At 34.0% G+C, this 19,017-nt stretch overlaps 1 protein-coding gene across 1 annotated transcript in view; it reads right to left on the reverse strand.

The window, feature by feature from the left end:
- The window catches only part of TRPC4 (transient receptor potential cation channel subfamily C member 4), a 278,282-nt gene extending 264,292 nt beyond the window's left edge, over positions 1-13,990 (reverse strand). Inside the window, exons 1-2 of the mRNA XM_001368047.5 lie at positions 13,323-13,990; positions 12,038-12,259 (exon numbers count right to left, since the gene is read on the reverse strand). The gene's annotated coding sequence lies outside the window, so the exon portion shown is untranslated. The remainder of the gene's footprint in view (positions 1-12,037; positions 12,260-13,322) is intronic.
- Positions 13,991-19,017: the final 5,027 nt, after the last annotated feature.

Raw genomic sequence — 19,017 nt, forward strand, 5'->3', positions numbered from 1 at the left:
TGTTATAGGAAGAGTAAAGTATAATGAGAAATGGAATAACAGGAGTTATTGGTCAATAGGAAAATGTCAGTTTCTAATTGAAGTGACACATTTATATATTAAGCTAAGATTTAGTATGTTATCATCATTGTGTATGGTTGAACAGGAGTAAAAGCATAGTTTATAGAATATAAAAAGGTTGAAGGAAATGGGGAATCAGAGAATGTGAGGGAAACAGCTATATAAATATTGAAATCTTCCCATAAAAAGGCAGGTGTTAGATAGGAGAGGAAGATTGAGTGAGCCAGGTGCTAATATCTTGCATCTACCAGTGAAATATATAGGAATCAATTTATGGAGGAATCCTGTAGGCATAAGAGCATACACTATTCAAAAATTCTCTGTAAAGAAATAATGACAAATTTATTGGAATATGTCATTCCTCATTTTGGGATTTTACCAATATAATAAAATGACAATATGACCTAATTTAATCTATAATTTTGGTGATATATTAACCAAATCATTAAGAATAATTTTATAGAGCAAAACAAAATAGTAGCAAAGTTCATTTGAAAAAAGCAAATGTCTAGAATCTCGATAAAAATAATGTCAAGAAATAAAAGTGAAAGGTCAAAAGTTCTTCTAAATCTTGGGCTATGCTATATTATATAATATATTATATCTAATGTCAGTTTAAATTATACATTAAAACAACAGTTTTTAAAATTATTTGATAATAGTTAAAATAGATAAATGCATCAAGGGAATACACTAGAGAGGCAAGAATAAAGAACAATACAACTCAGGAGTAATTGTAAAGTAAACCTAAGATAATATTGGGAAGACTCTAATAAAAACTTCTAGGAAAGTAGATATACCCAAAATTTAAACTAATATCATACCACATATGAAAATAAGTATGTAATTCACACATAACTTAAATATAAAAGGTCATTTCATTGAACAGTTGGCAAAAGATAGAAGGTACCTTTCATAGCATCTAGGGATTAAACATTTAAGGAATGGATAGACAATTTTGATAGTATAAAATAGAAAATATTTTTTACTAACAAATTCAATGCTCATGTGAAGTAGTAATATAGAAAATGAATTTTAATATGACAAATCAATGATGTTGGTCTTCTAAACAAAGCCTAGAGGAAATTAATAAACATACTATACAAAACCAAGAATCACTTCCTAAAAGATAATCAAAGGATATAAGAAGTTGTCAAAGAAAGATTTAAAAAGAGACTTCAAATGATTAATAATGAAGGAATGATAGTAAAGAAAGAAAATTAAAATAATGATCAAGTTAAATAATGCACAGGAAGTAAGTGGCAAAAAAAAGATAAAAATTGGAGCCAAGCACTTTATAAATGGTAATTCATTTGATCCTCACACCAACCCTGGGAAGTAGTTGCTATTATATTATCTCCATCTTATATCTGAGGAAATGGAAATAGATGGAGATTAAATATTTTGAACAGAGTTACAGAGCTAGGGATTATCTGAGACTGAATTTGAACTTGGGTCTTCCTGAATACAGGCTCAGCACTCTATTCATTCTGCCACCTTGTTGCCCTCAGAATAAGTAGGACATTTGATTGGCCCATGGAATTCATGAAAGGCAATGAGTTAACACATTGTGGCACATAGAATCATTGGATGATAATGGAATATTATTGCATTATAAGATATTACAAATAGTTAGGGAAGCACAGGAAGAACTTTATGAACTGGTTCAAATTAAAGCAAACAAAATCAAGAAAGTAATTTGTGTAATGACTACGACAATATATGTCAAAAGAACTAGAAAATAAAATGAAATGATAATTATAATTATAATTATAAGGCTCAATCTGAGTGAAGATCTCAATCTGGAGAAGAAATGACAATATGCTTTTCTACTTTTTTTGGAGTAGTAGGAATTGTGCATATCAAATGTTGCATTAATCATTGGATATGCTCTATTAGTCAGCTTGTTTTGCTTAACTTTTTTTTTCTTTCTTTTAAGGAAAGATTTACTGGGTATGAGATTGAGGGAAATAATATATTTGAGATGACATATAAAAACCTTAATGTAACTTTTTAAGGTTAATGCAATCTTCCAAAGAGCTTTCCATATTTCTGAACTTGCAATGAGTAAACAATAAATGAATCTATTTTCATTGCCATTGTTTTTTTTAATTGGTAACCAAAAATTCAAAGATGTAGATTATATTTATATTCACATATATTTAATATTTCTTTCATATTTAATAGATTTGTTTTTATGATTTATTTAAGTAGCAGGTCAGAAATATTAAAACAGCATAGTCCTGGGGATTCTAGGGCAGTTCCTAATATATCAGATTGTAAAAAAAAAAAGGCTTAGTATTGAGGCAAATGATAACAGAAAAAGGAGCTAGAAAATATGGGCTCATACAACTGACATCTAAAGTCAGAAGACTGGATGAATAGGAATTAGAGAGCATTGTGATGTACGTGTGTGTGTGTGTGTGTGTGTGTGTGTGTGTGTGTGTGTGTGTGTGTGTGTGTGTTGGGGGGCATTGTACATTGGTATGGCATAGTAATAGTAGCAGAAAAGATTGCCCAGTTGGCATAATTTAGTTAACAGAGAAATCTGAAAAATGTGTCCCAGAGTTACAAATGGAATATTAAACATCATTGTTTTCATCAAGCATTCAGGAAATTTGAGCCTAGGGTGTCATTCTGCCAGTGCTGATGTTGACTATTAGACTATTGGGGTGAGAATGAAGCCTGAGGACATTTCCAATAGAAAACCTCATCTCCAAGTGCTGTGCCTTGATTTAAGAACATTGCATGGCTTTCAGAGACTTCACTTTCATAGAACTCTTTGCCATCACCTTGACATTTAATATGTAAAAATTGCCCTGGACTTCATTTATTTCAGTTTCACATTTCTGAGATGTTAGCTTGCTCTCTTTCAAAGGGATCCACAATTCTTTTAGTGTAATGGAACAATAACTTCCCGTAAAAATTCTGACACAGAATCACTTAAAAATGCTCATTATAAAATGATTGTAAAATTCTATGGAAATAAGCATTACACATCATCCAGTAGACTAGAGATCATGACCCTCAAATTCTGATGGACAAAATTACTTTATTTACATGGGGAGATAATGTGAAGATCAACATGTGAAGCAACATTTAGTATAAATGGCTTCATTATATAAACAAATATGCTCAAATATCAACCCACTAAGTTATTAGAGAGCTGTGAAATAAAATATTTATACTTAATTACAGGGACAAAAAATGATTTAAATACACTAGAATCAATATTTTTATGGCACTCTCAGCAACACTTCACATTATAATGAAACACAAGGGAGATGATGGATTTGCATTCATTTGATGAATGTCACATTATCTCAGGGAGTCAAGTCTGATTTATATACTTCAATTTTTTCTTGGAGGTGATTTCTGAAGTTGGTACTCAAGTGTAAATTGTCAAAATCTTGTTTTCTGAAACTATTCAAAATTCTGGTGTTTCTGGGAAATGCTTATTCTCTTCCAAATTTCATACTTCTGTTTGTGTATATATGTATGTGTATGTGTGCATTTTTAAAATAAATACAATTGTATATATGCATTACATCTTTATAGGCATCTAGATGGAGCAGTGGATAGAGCATCAGCCCTTGAGCCAGGAAAAACCTGGATTCAAATGTGGTCTTAGAAACAATAATTATGTGATGCTCAGTAAATTGCTTAACCCTTTTGATCTCAATGTCCTTATCTGTTAAATGACCTGGTAAACCATTCCAGTAATCTTTGCCAAGGAAACTTCAAATGGGATCACAAAGAGCAGGATATGAATGAAACAATTGAACAACAAATTGCCAATTTCCAAAGGCCATCTTTGTCTTTTCTTACTCTTGATTGAAAATTATAATAGTTTACACTTTAACATTTTAAATTTTCTTCAAAATTTCCATGCCATTATTATTCACTTCCCTGATTTAAAAAGCATAATGAAATTCAGTTTGTAGTATTACATTTTTATCCATTAAGATTCCCATGGATTCATGGAATCTTTGATTTGGAAAACATTGTAGGGGTTATCTAGGTCAGATTCCTATGATTGAACCTTTCCTGTGGCAAGGAACTTATGACTTTAGTTGTTGCCATTTAATTCCTACTGAAAAATGTTGCATATTGAATTATGTGCATCTTTACTGGTTGTATACCAAATACTAAAAGAATGTCTTTTTTAATTCTTCTCCCTGCTAGATGATCAAGTATTTAAAAACCATTGGCAAGCTTAGATGTACTGGCCCATGCGTGCATTCTCTGCTCCTGGAAAAGTTGAGGCTGATGGATCTCTTGAGCTTGGGAAGTGTGAGCTGAAGTAACTTATGTCAAGTAGGTGTCCAAACTATTTGTTACTAATAAATTAAGCCTAAAGAATCAGAAGATCACCAGGCTACCTAAGGAAGAACAAAAAGTAAACCTGCCCGGGTCAGAAATGGAGAAAGCCCATGTTCCTATATTGATGAGAGGGAAATCAAATCCTTTACCTATATCCTAGGCTAGATAGGAAGAATCTAATATGCATAAAGACATCATGATAGACACTGAAAATGCAAAGAAAAATGAAGTTCTTACCAATAATGTGTCTGCAGTCTGCTGAATACAATTTGTTCCCAAATATAAAGCAAATACAAAATGATTTTTGTGGGGATAACATTAATAATTAGGATTAGGAAATATTTCATGTAGGAGGTAGTACCAGAGCTAAGTCTGGAAGGGAGCTATGTGTTCCAAGAGATGGAAATAAATAAATAGGGTATGGGGACAAGCCATGCAAATGAATGGAGGTAGAAGATGGAATATAGTGAATAGGGAGTTTTAATCAGAACCACAAGACTAAAATATAGAGTCTGTGAAGGGAATAAAGGAAGCAAGTATGGAAAGTTGTCTGGAGCCAGATTGTGAAAGACTTTAAGTGCTAAATAAAGAAGTTTGTATTTCATATTTTATCCCAGTAATAGCCACCAAAGCTTTTTGAGAAAGTGATTAAACTAGTCAGACATACTCAGGGAGATTTTTTTTTTGGTAGCTGTGTAGGGAAGAGAGACTTAGAAACACAAAGAGAGTTAAGCATGTTGCTTGGGATTCTTCCAACTTTTGCCTGGACTTCCCAAATTCTTCTCAAACCATTTATTTTTAGGAAAGATTATATATATATATATATATATATATATATATATTAGAATAGTTACAGGTTTTACTAATAATAAAATCCAGCATTTCTAAGGTAAAGAATAAGGAAAGGCAATTCATTTATTAAGCAAAAATAATCAAATCAGAGTTTTGTTTTGTTTTACATGGTCTGGCTAATTTCAAAAGTATCTAAAAGGAGTCAGAATATTTCTTTTTAAATTAATTTTGGAAAGCAAATCAAAGTGATGCTCATTAAAATACTAATTGAGTGAACTGATAATCCACAATATAGAAGTTTGAGGTAAAATGAGGCAAGAACAATCTGAGTAGCAATTTAAGAATATGTCCAGAGCTTTATAAATATCATCAGTCAAATATATCATTAAAATTTGATTAGTTTTAAGAATCCCACTTGTGTTGCAAAGAAATGTGTCTAATAAATTTATTCACATGCCAGAATATCTAAAATCTTAATGTTGCTGCTCAGAAACAAGTATCTAATATGATTATTGGAATTGTACATTGACATTATTTACAATCATGATTAAGAAATATTTTTCTTTTGAAGAAGAATCTGTTGGAATTTCAGCTTTAGGTATGCATGAAATTAATTCCCAGCTTCAACAGCTGGCATTACACAGATTACCCATTTGGTCTTTAGAGGATACTATAATTAAAGAACTATATACTTGTAATTTATGTCACCAAGTGATACTGTTGTGGAATGCTATGGCTTGATTTTCTGAGTTGTAATGTTTTATATCCTTTGAGTTGCCATATTTTCTCTGATATCATTAATATGTTTTCTGACAATAAAGTTCAGTTACTTTTGTGTTTGTTTTTATAACAATGCCAATCTCATGATGTGTCATATAGGATCACAGATTTGAAGCAGAACATATCTATATAAATACTTGAGTACACCAAGCATCGTCTTACAGAAGGAGGAAATTAAGGTACGGAGAGATTATATGACTTGTCAAAGTTAAACACCTAGTAAATTTCTGAGGCTTTGGATTTCAATCCATATATTCCTGATTCTAAATCATAGTATCCTGGTTGATAGTTCATGCTGCCTATCTTTATTTAGGATAATGCCATAGCTAATAGGTAAAAGAATCAATGTTCTATTATATTCATGTATTTATGAGTAATCAAGATGGGGATAGAGGAAAGTTGTTAAAATAAAATTTTGTGACTACTTCCAACAAAGAAAGCTTTCTCTTATTTGGTAAAGATTTCTTTTGTTTGCTTTTAAGTGACCTGAGGGAAGAAGGTACTTGCTTGGTAGACTTTATACCTCCATAATAATTATTTGCATTATATAATTTTTATTGGTGCTATTTACAACACAAATTACTTCTAATAACTTTCAATAGATTTTATAGATGCAATGGCAAACTTCAAGCAGAAGAAAAGAAATAAATACATATCTGGTTCATTCCATTGACCTTGCCACTTTTGAAAAAGAATACCATGTTCTGGATAAAGATACTGAGGTGATAATTAATATTTCTGGTTTCACATTTAAAAGTGTATCCATGCATCATCTGTAGCTTCTCAAGAATCCATTATTGTATCATACTGTTTTTTTTTTCCAAACGAAAGGTTAAAAAAAGAGAGGAAAGAAAAACCTGCTATTAATAGTCATCATCTTCAGATTAATTTAAGATTAAAATCAAATACTCAAAGTACTCTTTCTCACCTTTACATAAGTACATACATAAAGTGATAATATCAGTAAACTTTGGAAATGTTTAATTTAATATAATCATTTGATATAGATACTAAAGTTTACCTGTTAATCTCTCTGTTTCACTTTTCTTACACTTACTGTATGTTAACAGTTTTTACTTTTATTATCAATGTTAATACTATTTCACATAATTATTCTCAAAACCTATTGAAAAAGTAGGGATATTTTAAGTGAAATAGTTTGGGAGCATATATCCTAACATTAATCTTTTGATAGGTTTTAAAACAAAATTTCACAAATTTTATTTTTATATGAAATGGAAGTCACCTTTGAAATGAAATATATAATAGCATATATACAAGTCTGTGAAGGCTAAAAAATATTAGCATTCATTATTTTTAATATCTTGCATATTTCTCTTCTTTCTGTTCATTTACTTATTAGTGAACTCTATCCCTTTGCATCATTAACTTTCTCAACATTATTTAGCAAACAAATTGCACACATTTGCTGTTATATTAATTATTTAGATTCCATAAAATGATTTGGGTTTCTCAGTTTGAAAATATTATTTGTATAATCTAAACTCCTATAGTCTATTTTGATTATTTTAAATATGTATCTAAAACTATACAAGGAACATTTGTTAGAATTGATTTCTCAAAGTAGTTTTATTCTAGTAGCCTTCTTAAAATCATCATCACTTAACAAGCTTAATGGCCCAGTAACAAGGTTTTAATAGTATGTCTACTCTGTCAGCTTCTCAGTAAACAATTGATCTCCCTTTGCAGTTGATTTCAGTAAGAAGAGAGAGAATCTCTGGTACAGAAGTCTTTTTCTTTTTCCACCTTCTGAACTTGAACAATTTTTTTCACAAGTCTAATTATTTAAATAGTGAAGTTTTAAATGAAATCAGATTCATTCAAGTCTAGACACAACAGGGTATATTCAAGACTATTTCAGTCTTATTTCTAAGATTCTTTGAATTTGGTGAGTTGGAATGAGGTTCTTATAGTTAAATTATAAAGCATAATTTCAGTGAGTGCTCTGTAGCACTGTAAAAATAACACTGCATCTGGAGTCTAGGAACCCATATTTAAATCTCAGCTTTGTTACTGTTCAGTAAAATGGGGTTATTGGAATAAGAAGTAAGATTAATATCACTGAGGAAGCCTACTGGTATATTGAAAAGAAAATACACCTTGGCTCTGAAAAAGTTAGGTTCAAATCTTTCTTCTAGCACATACTAGCTGCATGATGATGAGAATATCATTTAACCTGTTGATGAATCTCAATCAACACTCAAAGACTTTAAATTGCAGAATAGTTGTTAATCTGCATTTGTAAATGAACTGCTTTCACCAAGAGTTCTCTACATGAATTAAATAAAACGTCTGGTCATTTTTTAAAAGGTAAATTCTATTTTCTAATATTATTATAAGTACAAAACATATTTAATGAATTTAAAGCAGTTGTTAAGTACTTAGTAAGTGCCAAGAACTATTCTAAGGTCTAAAGATACTCATATAAAAAACATACAATCCTTACCCTTGAGGATTCTAAGAATAATATTTATTCTACATCAGGGATTCTGAATTTCATGTGTATAGATGTGTATGTGTGTGTGAGTGAGTGAGAGAGAGAGAGAAAGAAAAAGAGAGAGAGAGAGAGAGAGAGAGAGAGAGAAATAGAGAGAGAGAGAGAGAGAGAGAGAGAGAGAGAGAGAGTCCTCCTTGGCAGAATGATGAAACCTACAGAATCCTCAAAAATATTTGTTTGTTTTTAATCATAATTTAAGGAAATAGTAAGTTTTAATTAGAGGTTCAATCATCTTTCAGTTGTGTCTGCCTCTTTGTGACTCCATTTGAGATTTTTTTTTTTTTTGCAAAGATACTGGAGTGGTTGTGTTTCTCTGGCTTATTTTACATATGAGGAAACTGAGGAAAATGAGGTTAAGTGACTTGAACAGGGTCACACAGCTGAATATGTATTTAATGCTGCATTTGAACTCAGGAAGATGAGACTTCCTTACTTAAGACCCTATACTCTGTCTACTGTGATTAACTTTTCCTATCCAAAATCATAGAACTCCAGAAGTCTTTCCTTGGAAACCAGGTTAAAAATTTATACTTGTAAGATTTAGAAAGTAAAGGAAATTCTGGAGCTAAGATTTCTCCAGCTTGAGAATCTGTGTGACTACTCTCTCCAACTATGAAGATTAATGATTCATCTCTTAACTTAAAGACTTGCCTAAGGATCACAGTGATTAAATGACTTAAGTCTCATAGTCTTATGTGACAGAGAGGTAAGACTTAAACTCATACATTCCTTGGTCTTTAAGGTCAAGGACTGTCTCACTGTTGTATGTGTATGAATACCATTTAGCACAGTCCTTAACACAATAGGCCTTAAAGAAATATTTGTTAATCTTTGACTCCAAAGAGAGCCACGCCATCTTACCTTACTTCTTTTGTTTTATTTTAAATTCTTACCTTCTGTCTTATTACCAAGTCTAAGACAAAAGAGTGGCAAGGGTTAGGCTATTGGGGTTCAATGAATTGCCCAGAGTCGCAGAGCTAGAAAGCATCTGAGGGTAAATTTAAATCCAGGTCCTCCCAATTCCAGGCCTGGCAATCTATCCACTGCCATCTAGTTGCTTCTCATGCTGTCTTACTTTAATATTATTTAAACATTTAAGTAATGTCATAATTAAGGCTTTTTTTAAATATGGAATAAGTTTTAATTGGACCTGAAGACCAACAAAGGAACTTACTACTCGAGTCATATGATTATTTGTTTCCTTACCACTTTATCAGCTACAATGAACTTAGGTAAAAAGTCATGGAACATCTATTTCACCAGATTTCTCAGTCTTGTAAATAATATCTCCTTTCTCATTTCTTTAAAATATATTTCAAAATAGCAGACAGGAAAGGGGGGATGTTAGGTCATAAAATTCTAAGGCTGAAGGGAACTTAAGATCTAATAAAAATCTTATACTTTCCAAAATAAAAACATTTAATTTGCTCCAGTTAGATAAGAATCTATCACTATTAAATATTTCTCAAGATAGCATGATAATACAATGACTTTCTAAACTGTTAATGTTTCATCTATTAAGCTATACTTTATGTCTTATTAACCTGAATCCTCCATATTGTAGTTATGACCCATTTCATTATGTTCTTTTTCTTTGCAGAGGAAGCATTCTCAGTTACAAAAATAGCCTTCCACTTCATTTTTTAAAAGGGAATTTTATTCCAATCTGTTAATTATTATTGGACCTTCTTCTGAGTCTTCTTTTATTTGTGTGTGTATGTGTGTTTTGGGGATAGCACTTTAGATGTCTATTTTTAAGGACCCTCCAAAAAGCAGACTACTCAGTGAACCATATAGAAAGAGTAAATTATCTTGGAATTGCTTTGTGCTGTTTTACTTATGAATGTTGAATTGAACTTTTTTTTTAATTCTAGAAGTATATGTTAATCCATTATATCAACTCATACTCTTAGATATTTTTTTTCATATATTAGCCTTTCCTGATGGTGAGTGTGACTCATTCAGTGCTTGTTACACTGACCTGCATTTCTTCTTACTGGAATTAGATACACATTTTTTTTTAATCACTTCTTTGCTTTACCAATATCATGCACTCAAATTTCCTAAGGATTGCTTGGCTCTCCTTTCCCCCATAGTCCTTCCTCATTTCATACATATTCATTCATTTGTTCATTTATTCGTCAGACATTCATTGAGCACCTGGAATATGTAAGGCACTATGCTAGATCTTAGAGTGAGAATAGAAAGAAGCATAATAAAGGCTCCATTATCCATTATTATTTTAAATATATTCTATACTACCTCAATAAGTTGGGTTCTCAATATGAATAAGGAAATACAAAAGACATATAAATACTTTTAACAAAGGGTACATCAGGGTACACCTTGTTTTCAATGTTTAAGCACATACAGGACAGCTTCTGCCTAATCTGAGTTACAGTGGGAAAGTTCAGATTATCATAACCCCCTTGAACAACTGTGCAGAAATTTTTTCAATTAAAATTATTTTAAAAATATATAATAATGTTAGAAAACATGCTAACCAAAGGGGGATATTGGTTCATCTCTTCAGGATCATTTTTAGGGGAAAAACAAAAACAAAACAACAGAAAAAAAATCCTTAAGCTCCCATTTAATTTTCCCTTTAACCAGAGAGACCCTTCTCTCTGTTAGGGTCATCTCTACCTTTCCTATTAAATATATTCCTAGCATTTCACTAGGTAGGAACCTGATACTCTGTTGAAAACTGCCAGGATCTTAAACTCCCTCCCCACCCCACCCTCATCACCAAATACCCTTGGGTTTGTATCTGGATTGACAGATAATTTGATGAACCCAAGTGATTTGCTGAAGCAGGAGGCAGGGTCTCTGCTTTAATTTCAATGCCCGTTGCCATGCGACCAAAGAACCGCTTCTCTGGTCCCAGTAACAGTAGGAGAGAGTGCTTTCTGTTCCCTGACAGACACATGGGAATAAAAATGACGCAAGGTTTAAACCTGAGAAGATATTGGTCACTTAGATCTCTTCGCATCTCCAAAGCAAATTTGCTGGACGTGTTTTATATCTTCTGATTTAGGTTCCCTAACCACCGGACCATAACCAACCTGTGGACCTTGAACGTTTGAAAAAGCTTAAGGACCCCAAAGCACAGTTGAATTCCTGCAGTCTCTTTGTTTACCATATAAGTCGCACTGGGCACTCCATTCCTCCCGTTTTCTGCCCTTGGCTGCCTCCTGCCCGCTTTAAAAAGTCGGGAAACTCTGCTAGTCTGTACAATAGGATGCCCTGCCAGCGATGGGGCGCACATAGAGGGGCGGAGGAGCAGACTGACTTTTTCAAAGTTGCCCCTGGTGAGAACCTACAGCTGCAGAAATAAACTCATCAAAGGAAAGGAGGGGAGAAGAGTGAGAAGAAGCAGAGGGAAAATACTATGTCTTCTTAGCTCACAACCTCGATTATGCTTGGGGGTAGAGGGGGCTTGCTGTCTACTGAGTTTCTGGAGAAAGCCTGGAAAAAACTTCAGAGTGATGCAGGAAGAGACTGCCAGGTGCTACCTCTCCCAAGATGACTCCTTGCTAGCGGTCAGAAAAATGCATGCGTTACCTGGAAAGTTGCTGTTTCCTGGCCAGTTCTCAGACAGAATCACATCCCCAGCTGCGTGATGTTGACTGCAGCTGTGACTTGTAAAAGCACCCCCGACTGCTGCTGCCTTTGGGATTTCCTCAATCTCCGCTGAGTTTCTGAGCGTTCGGTTTTCCAAGGAAAGCACATGAAGTCACAGCCCACGCAGTTGGCACTGAGCAGAGGGTAGTACAGCTTATCAGACTGCAATTCCATAGGTGGCAAGGGGAAAAAGGGAAGGGGAAGGGGGTCCAGAAAGGAGAGGAGAAGGCGAATTAAATCCTGAGCGCGAAAGTCTCAATTCCCATGTCAAACGGATTAAAAAGCTTCGTCTATCTTTGCACTTAGATGGGTGATTGACTGAGTGTCGTCATATCCCTTACTTGGACTGGAAGGTTGGGAGAAAGCTGGGACCCTGCCCTACCCACCCGATTGGCCATACCCCGAGTGGGCAGCCAAACGCTCTCTGTTTAGCTGGAACTGATGCTGCCCCTCCCCCCTGTCAATCACTGTCACCTCTGGCTAATATTGAAAGGATCTAGATAAGCGAATTCAAGGCCATTCGACCAACAGGTATTAAATGCCCGCTGAGTACTAAGGGAATCACGCCGAGGCCAAGCTGAGTTCATTTCCACGCCATTATCCAGAGTAGAAAATGACTCAGGGGTGAAACTGAACTTGAATAAGGTAGCTGATTTAGACATTCAGGGAGGAGTTGTCAGGTTCACAGGTAGGTCCTGAGTCTTCACTCCCTCTGTGAACTTCCCTTAGCCAGGATAAGGTTTTAGAGCAGATTTCCCAAAAGAACAGAGTCCTCAGTACCCGCAGAGCAGCAACCCCTCCAAACCTCTGCTTCTCCTGGTTTTGTAGCAAGCCCTCCCTTTGTCCTGAAGGTGTCAGACTTCGCCAGCAGTAAGCCGCGAGGATGCGGCTTTCCACAGTTTCAACAATTCAAGGGGTCGCGATGAATACATTGTAAACAGCCACGCTTTTTTCTCCCCTCAACCCCACTCATCTTCCGCAAATCGTTTTTCATTAAAATTTGTACAGGGAAACATCATATTCCCTTGTTCGATATTTAAATCCCAAGGGATTGCCCGTCCACCAAAGAAAGCAGCAAGAGGATGTTTGTAAACGTGTGTGTGATGTATCACTGCTACACATACTGAGCTACCTAGATAAAAGTTATTTCATTCGTCCCTCTGCTCTCTTTTTATGTTCACGCACACGCTAAGAATGAAAAAGGCGGAAAAATAATAGTACACACCTTGAAAGTTGGAAAGAAGTTACTTGGTGTTAAAGGTGTCGCAGAGAAGTCTCCCCAGCTTGTCACTCGCAGCTTTTGGTTCCTCACTCGTCCTATGAGAATCTTTTTGGAATCCCATTTGTCAAATGTAGAATTACAGACGGTATCTGGGTTTGCAATCACCTTGACCGTCTCCCCTTCCCCACCCCTACTTTAATTCCTTTCATCGCTTCCAATCCTAGTCCTCTCTTCATCACTTCCATCCAAGGAGACGTCTTCTTAGGCTTTGCACTTGTGCAACAGATGAGTGGCCAATTATCCTCCCGTGGTCTTCAGTGACACGTCATATTGCTTTTTCTGGGAATTCCATTCCTTCTGCAAGAAGCACCAATTGCTTCCAATGAAATAGGTCCTGCTGAAATTAAGATGAGGAGGCAAGGACGCAGGAGCGGCATATCACCTACACTTCTAAAATTGGAGAATTCTCTTCCAGATTATGTCTCGCTGCCTTATACACCTGGATTGGGGTTTGTTTAGTTTTGTGTCAGAACAAGAAGGGTCATTGAAGGGTATCAACTAAAACGACTCCTTCCGCCTTTTCCTATGTGTATTCTTATTCTCTCTTGCCCTCTCCAGCTCACATTGTAAAACTGCTTTCCTGATAGGATTTCCCGCCTCCCACTCTCCCCCCTCCCCACCCCTCCCTCCTTTTCTGCCACTGTAAATTTCCAAGAGCGCCACCTTTAGGATGTTGCTTTAGAAATTCTGGGACCTAAAAAAAGAGAAGTGCTAAAGGATTTTGAAAAAGAAAAATACAATTCTTCCTTTGGAAACATTCTTCTCTTCTCTTCTCTCCTAAATTAAAATAAAAATTATTGACATTCATCTTTAAAAGACCTTCTATTTGTTGATCTTTTCAGGACTCTAAAAAAAATGTGTACTAAAGCAGCTAAAGTATTGAACGAAGTCCTCATAGATTTAGTTCTATTTTCAGACTGAGGAGAAAAAACAAACAAACTACTTCCTATACAAATGTCTAACTTGTGGGAGCAAAACAGTAAAGGATTTTTTTTAGAGTTTTCATTTTTTTTAATAAGGAGAGTTTTCCATAACGCCCAACATTACCTAATTAATATACTTAAACTAAACTTAAATATTAATAAAACATTAAGCATAAAATGCAAGAATGAGTTACCTCAGATAAGTAGATGGCTGCACATTTATCTGTATTAAAGATAGACCACCATGTTGTCTGAAAAAGAAAATTAATTTTCAGGTCAGATATTTTGAATTCTTACTATTATATTAAAATTATTCATATCTATTGAGGATGCTATATTCACAAGAAAGAAAAACCCTTTTATTAATTCATTACACTTTTATTTCTTTCCTGATTTAGATATGCCAACATATGTCTTAAAGATTATATTGCCTATTTGCTGATTTTTTTTATATAACTGGGTGGGCAAGTTCCTACAAAACTTTTAGATTATGGACTGTTGATTTCATATTGTACACAAAATGATTAGTAATGACAGTAAAACTGTTTGTGAATCTTTTGAGAAAACAAGGAAACACAATTATATCAATCATTGAAGACTAGAATAGGAAGCAGTTTTACAACTGAAAGGCAGAGATTTTCAAATTAAAATATACCCTTGAGATAAAAAATGTACATTATAAAATGTTTGAATAGATGAAATGAACATCATTTCATCATCATCTGACAAACTGATTGGTAGTCTAGCTTCAAATGCATTCAAAATAAAATATTACCATCTTGAGTTAGCATTTTTCTAGTCCTTGCTTACAAAGAGATGATTAAACTTGTTTTTTCAAAGAATGAAGACATAGGAGATAAGAAGCACTGATTTGTTAAGAATAAATTAATCCAGCTAGAAAATCTACCTATCCATAGAAATGTCATAAGAATTTTTTGTACTTCCCTTTATTGAACAATGTTATTTCCAGGTATTTACAGTCAGATTCTAATAATTTTTTTTCTTGCATCCTGGGACTCTCTTTAAACAGATACTAAACATTGTCTTCCCTCACTATGCTATATTAGAGATATTGCCACATAAAATGATGGAAAATTCAAAAGTTTCCACTTTAAACATACATTCCTATCAACATTTTGCTAAAAGCAAGACATCTCATAATTTGAAAAAAGAACCACAATGGCTTACAAAATGCTCAATAAATATCTGTTATATGAATGAATGGATGAAGTAAGCTATGATTGGATAACCCTAACATTAATAAATGGTTATTATATTAATATATGTACATATGTTCATATTCTATATAACAGATAAAGAACTATATAGATATGTGGATCTTTCTATTTATCTATCAATCTGTCTATCTATTATCATCATCTAACTAGGCATAACAATTTAAATAAACAAGGACCCTCTATGAAATTCTCTACTCTTTTACCATCCTGAGAGAACATTGAAATGGACCACCAAAAACAGATTAATTAACTAATAATTGCCATGTTGAACTTACCTAAAAGCAAGGAGATCAGTGCATCATATGTGATACTAATTGAAGAAGCAGGAAGAAATATTATTATGCATTTAAACAAAGTAGGACAATTAGAATTTGCTCTTCCAGTTAGCTTTGGAAAAATCAATTATAGATGGGATTTCATGAGCTTTTTAAATAAAGACTTCTTCCCACCTAAGGTGAGGAAGACAGAGTTATCTGTGCAAAATCTCAAAGGAACTTAATTTGAGTGTATTCAGAATATTGAAGAAAATAGAGAAGCAGTTGAAATACAACAGGGCAGATATAATCTAGAATTGTATAAAAAACTATATTTAAAAGACACTCAAGGCATCACATATTATCCCCACCCCCAATATTAAATTGGGATAATTCTTCAGTTTAAAACAAGGATATAGTAGCTTGGAACTAGCTTTTGCTATTTATTATTTTAATTACATTTTCTAAGAGAAGTCAAAGTAAAAGCAAGTTATGTGATTGAAAGCTAGGCTTGCGTTCAGAGAGACATAAATTTAGTTGCCTTAAGTATTTACTAGTTGTATGATCTTGCTTTAGTCTCTGTCACTGTTTAACTCTAAACTGAGAGTATTCTATATTCATTAGCCTTAAAAGCTCCTTCAAACTCTTAATCTATGATCCTTAGGAGGATCATAAATTTTCAATGTGACTTACTTGATTCAGGATGAAGCACAGTAGTATCTCCATGTGAATGCTGAATAAAACCTACTTGAAGCTAAGATGAGCAGCTAAGTGGAACAGAAGATAGAATGCTAGGTTAACAGTTAGGAAGATATCTTCATGAGTTATAATTAGGCTTCAGACATTTACTTAGTTGTGTGATCCTGGGAAAGTCTCTTAACCCTATTTGCCTCAGTTCCTCATCTGTAAAATGAACTGGAGAAAGAAGTGCCAGCCCACTTCAGTATCTTTTCAAAGAAAACTCCAATTGGTATCACAAAGAATCAGACAGAAGGAGAAGACTCCAATTGGTATCACAAAGAAGAAGAAGAAGAAGAAGAAGAAGAAGAAGAAGAAGAAGAAGAAGAAGAAGAAGAAGAAGAAGAAGAAGAAGAAGAAGAAGAAGAAGAACAACAACAACAACAACAACAACAACAACAACAACAACAACAACAACAACAACAACAACAACAACAACAACCTGATACTAATAATATGATAATTTTAAATTCATTTTTGTCTATAATATCTATGATTACAAAGAGAGACAAGGAAAGGGCATCCTTTCTGCACAGTGGTTTTTGCAAAGGACCAGAGTTTTTTAGTTCACTGCATTCTTAAATATGCTGTGGTCATAAAAGTTAGTGCAAATCTAGGCTTGGGAGACAAAGCAAAAATTAAAAAAGTCTCTGTTACAGTGTGCAGAAAAGCTAAGTAATAGTTTCATTAAACCTTCCCCTAAGAAGAAGCCATCTAAGTTCTAGGCAACTTATTTTAGGAAGGATAAAGTGAACTGATTTAGAGCAGTGATGGAGAATCTGTTAGAGATCCACTGCCAGACTGCACCTACACACTGCATGTGAGCCACCCCTTACCCCAGACAGGGGAGGGAGGAAGAACTGCTGGGCAGAAGGACTGATGGGTGAAGTGAAAAATTGTCCTCAGGTGAGGTGGAGATGGAAAGGGGCTCAGTCCCATCTAGCAAACATGGCATACATTAGCCAACATGGATCTAGAGGAAATTCACAAGGATGAAGAGGTAGGAGAATATGCCACACAAGGATAGAATAAAGAATAGATGATTTTTTAGCTTAGTAAAAAGAAGACTTTATAAGTACCTGATAATTATCTTAAGATAGCTGAGGTGCTACTTTTTTAGTGTTAAAGAATTATGGTAGTGAATTTAGAGGATTTGGGTTGAGATCCGGGCTCTGCAATTTACTATCTGGATAGCTTCAGCCAAATAACACTCTGCATCTCTATTTTTGGTTTGTATAATGTAGTGACAAAATGAATTCTAAGGTTATTTTCAGTTCTAAAGTTATGATCCAATGATATGAGAAAAAATTTTCTAAATAACGGCTGTGATTTAGAGTTCAATAATTTATACATAATAACCCCCAAGTTAAAATGATTGTTTTTTTAAAAGAAGCTTTTATTTTGGAAAATGTGAAAAATAATTTATGAGGTTTTGCCCTGAGTGTGTGAGCACATGCATATGTGTGTGAAAAGTCTTCTTAAAGGGAAAAAGAGTAATTCAGTAGGATTTGATTCAGCAAATATTTTAAGCATTCACTGAAAGCATTGTTCTCAATGAGCTAACATTGTATTTGCCTTATAATGTCCACAAAGACATTTAAATACAAAGTCATTTGTAGGGTGGGGAGAGTACAGCCAATACAAAGATGAAATACTTCTCAGAGGAGATGATATCTGGGCTAAATTTTGAAGAAAAGTAAGAATCCATATTTTTTAATAAAATAATTAGTTTGCTACATTAGAGTCCCAAGTATCTTCATTCTTCCTCACTCTCTCACACTAAAGAAGGCATAATTAGGTTATATAGAAGTATGTGTATTTTTAAATTTTTTCCCTTTTTAAATTTTAGAATATTTTTAATGGTTACATGATTTATGATCCCTCCCCTCACTTTTGCCTCCCCCCTCCTGGAACTGACAAGTAGTTCCACTGAGTTATACATATATCATTATTCAAAATCTATTTCCACATTATTCATATTAGCAACAGAGTTATCTTTTAACATCAAAACCCTAATCATGTCCATACTGATCTACATTAGAGATCATATGTTGTTCTTCTGTGTTTCTACTCTCACAGTTCTTTCTCTGGATGTGGATAGCATTCTTTCTCATTAGTTCCTCTGGATTGTCCTGGATCATTGAGTTGCTGCTAGTAGAGAAGTCTATTACATTTGATTGTACCACAGTGTATCAGTGTCTGTGTACAATATTCTCCTGGTTCTGCTCCTTTCACTCTGCATCAATTCCTAAAGGTAGCTCCAGTTCACAGGGAGTTCCTCCAGTTCATTATTCCTTTCAGCACAGTAGTATGCCATCATCATCAAACACCACAATTTGTTCAGCCATTCCCTAATAAACGGATAGCCCCTCATTTTCTAATTTTTTGCCACCACAAGAAGTGAGGCTATAAATGTTTTTGTAAAATTTTTTTTCCTTTGGGCTATAAATCCACCAGTGGTATGGGTGGATTAAAGGTCAGTTGG

The sequence above is a fragment of the Monodelphis domestica genome, chromosome 4 (assembly GCF_027887165.1).
Source record: "Monodelphis domestica isolate mMonDom1 chromosome 4, mMonDom1.pri, whole genome shotgun sequence".
Lineage (NCBI taxonomy): Eukaryota > Metazoa > Chordata > Mammalia > Didelphimorphia > Didelphidae > Monodelphis > Monodelphis domestica.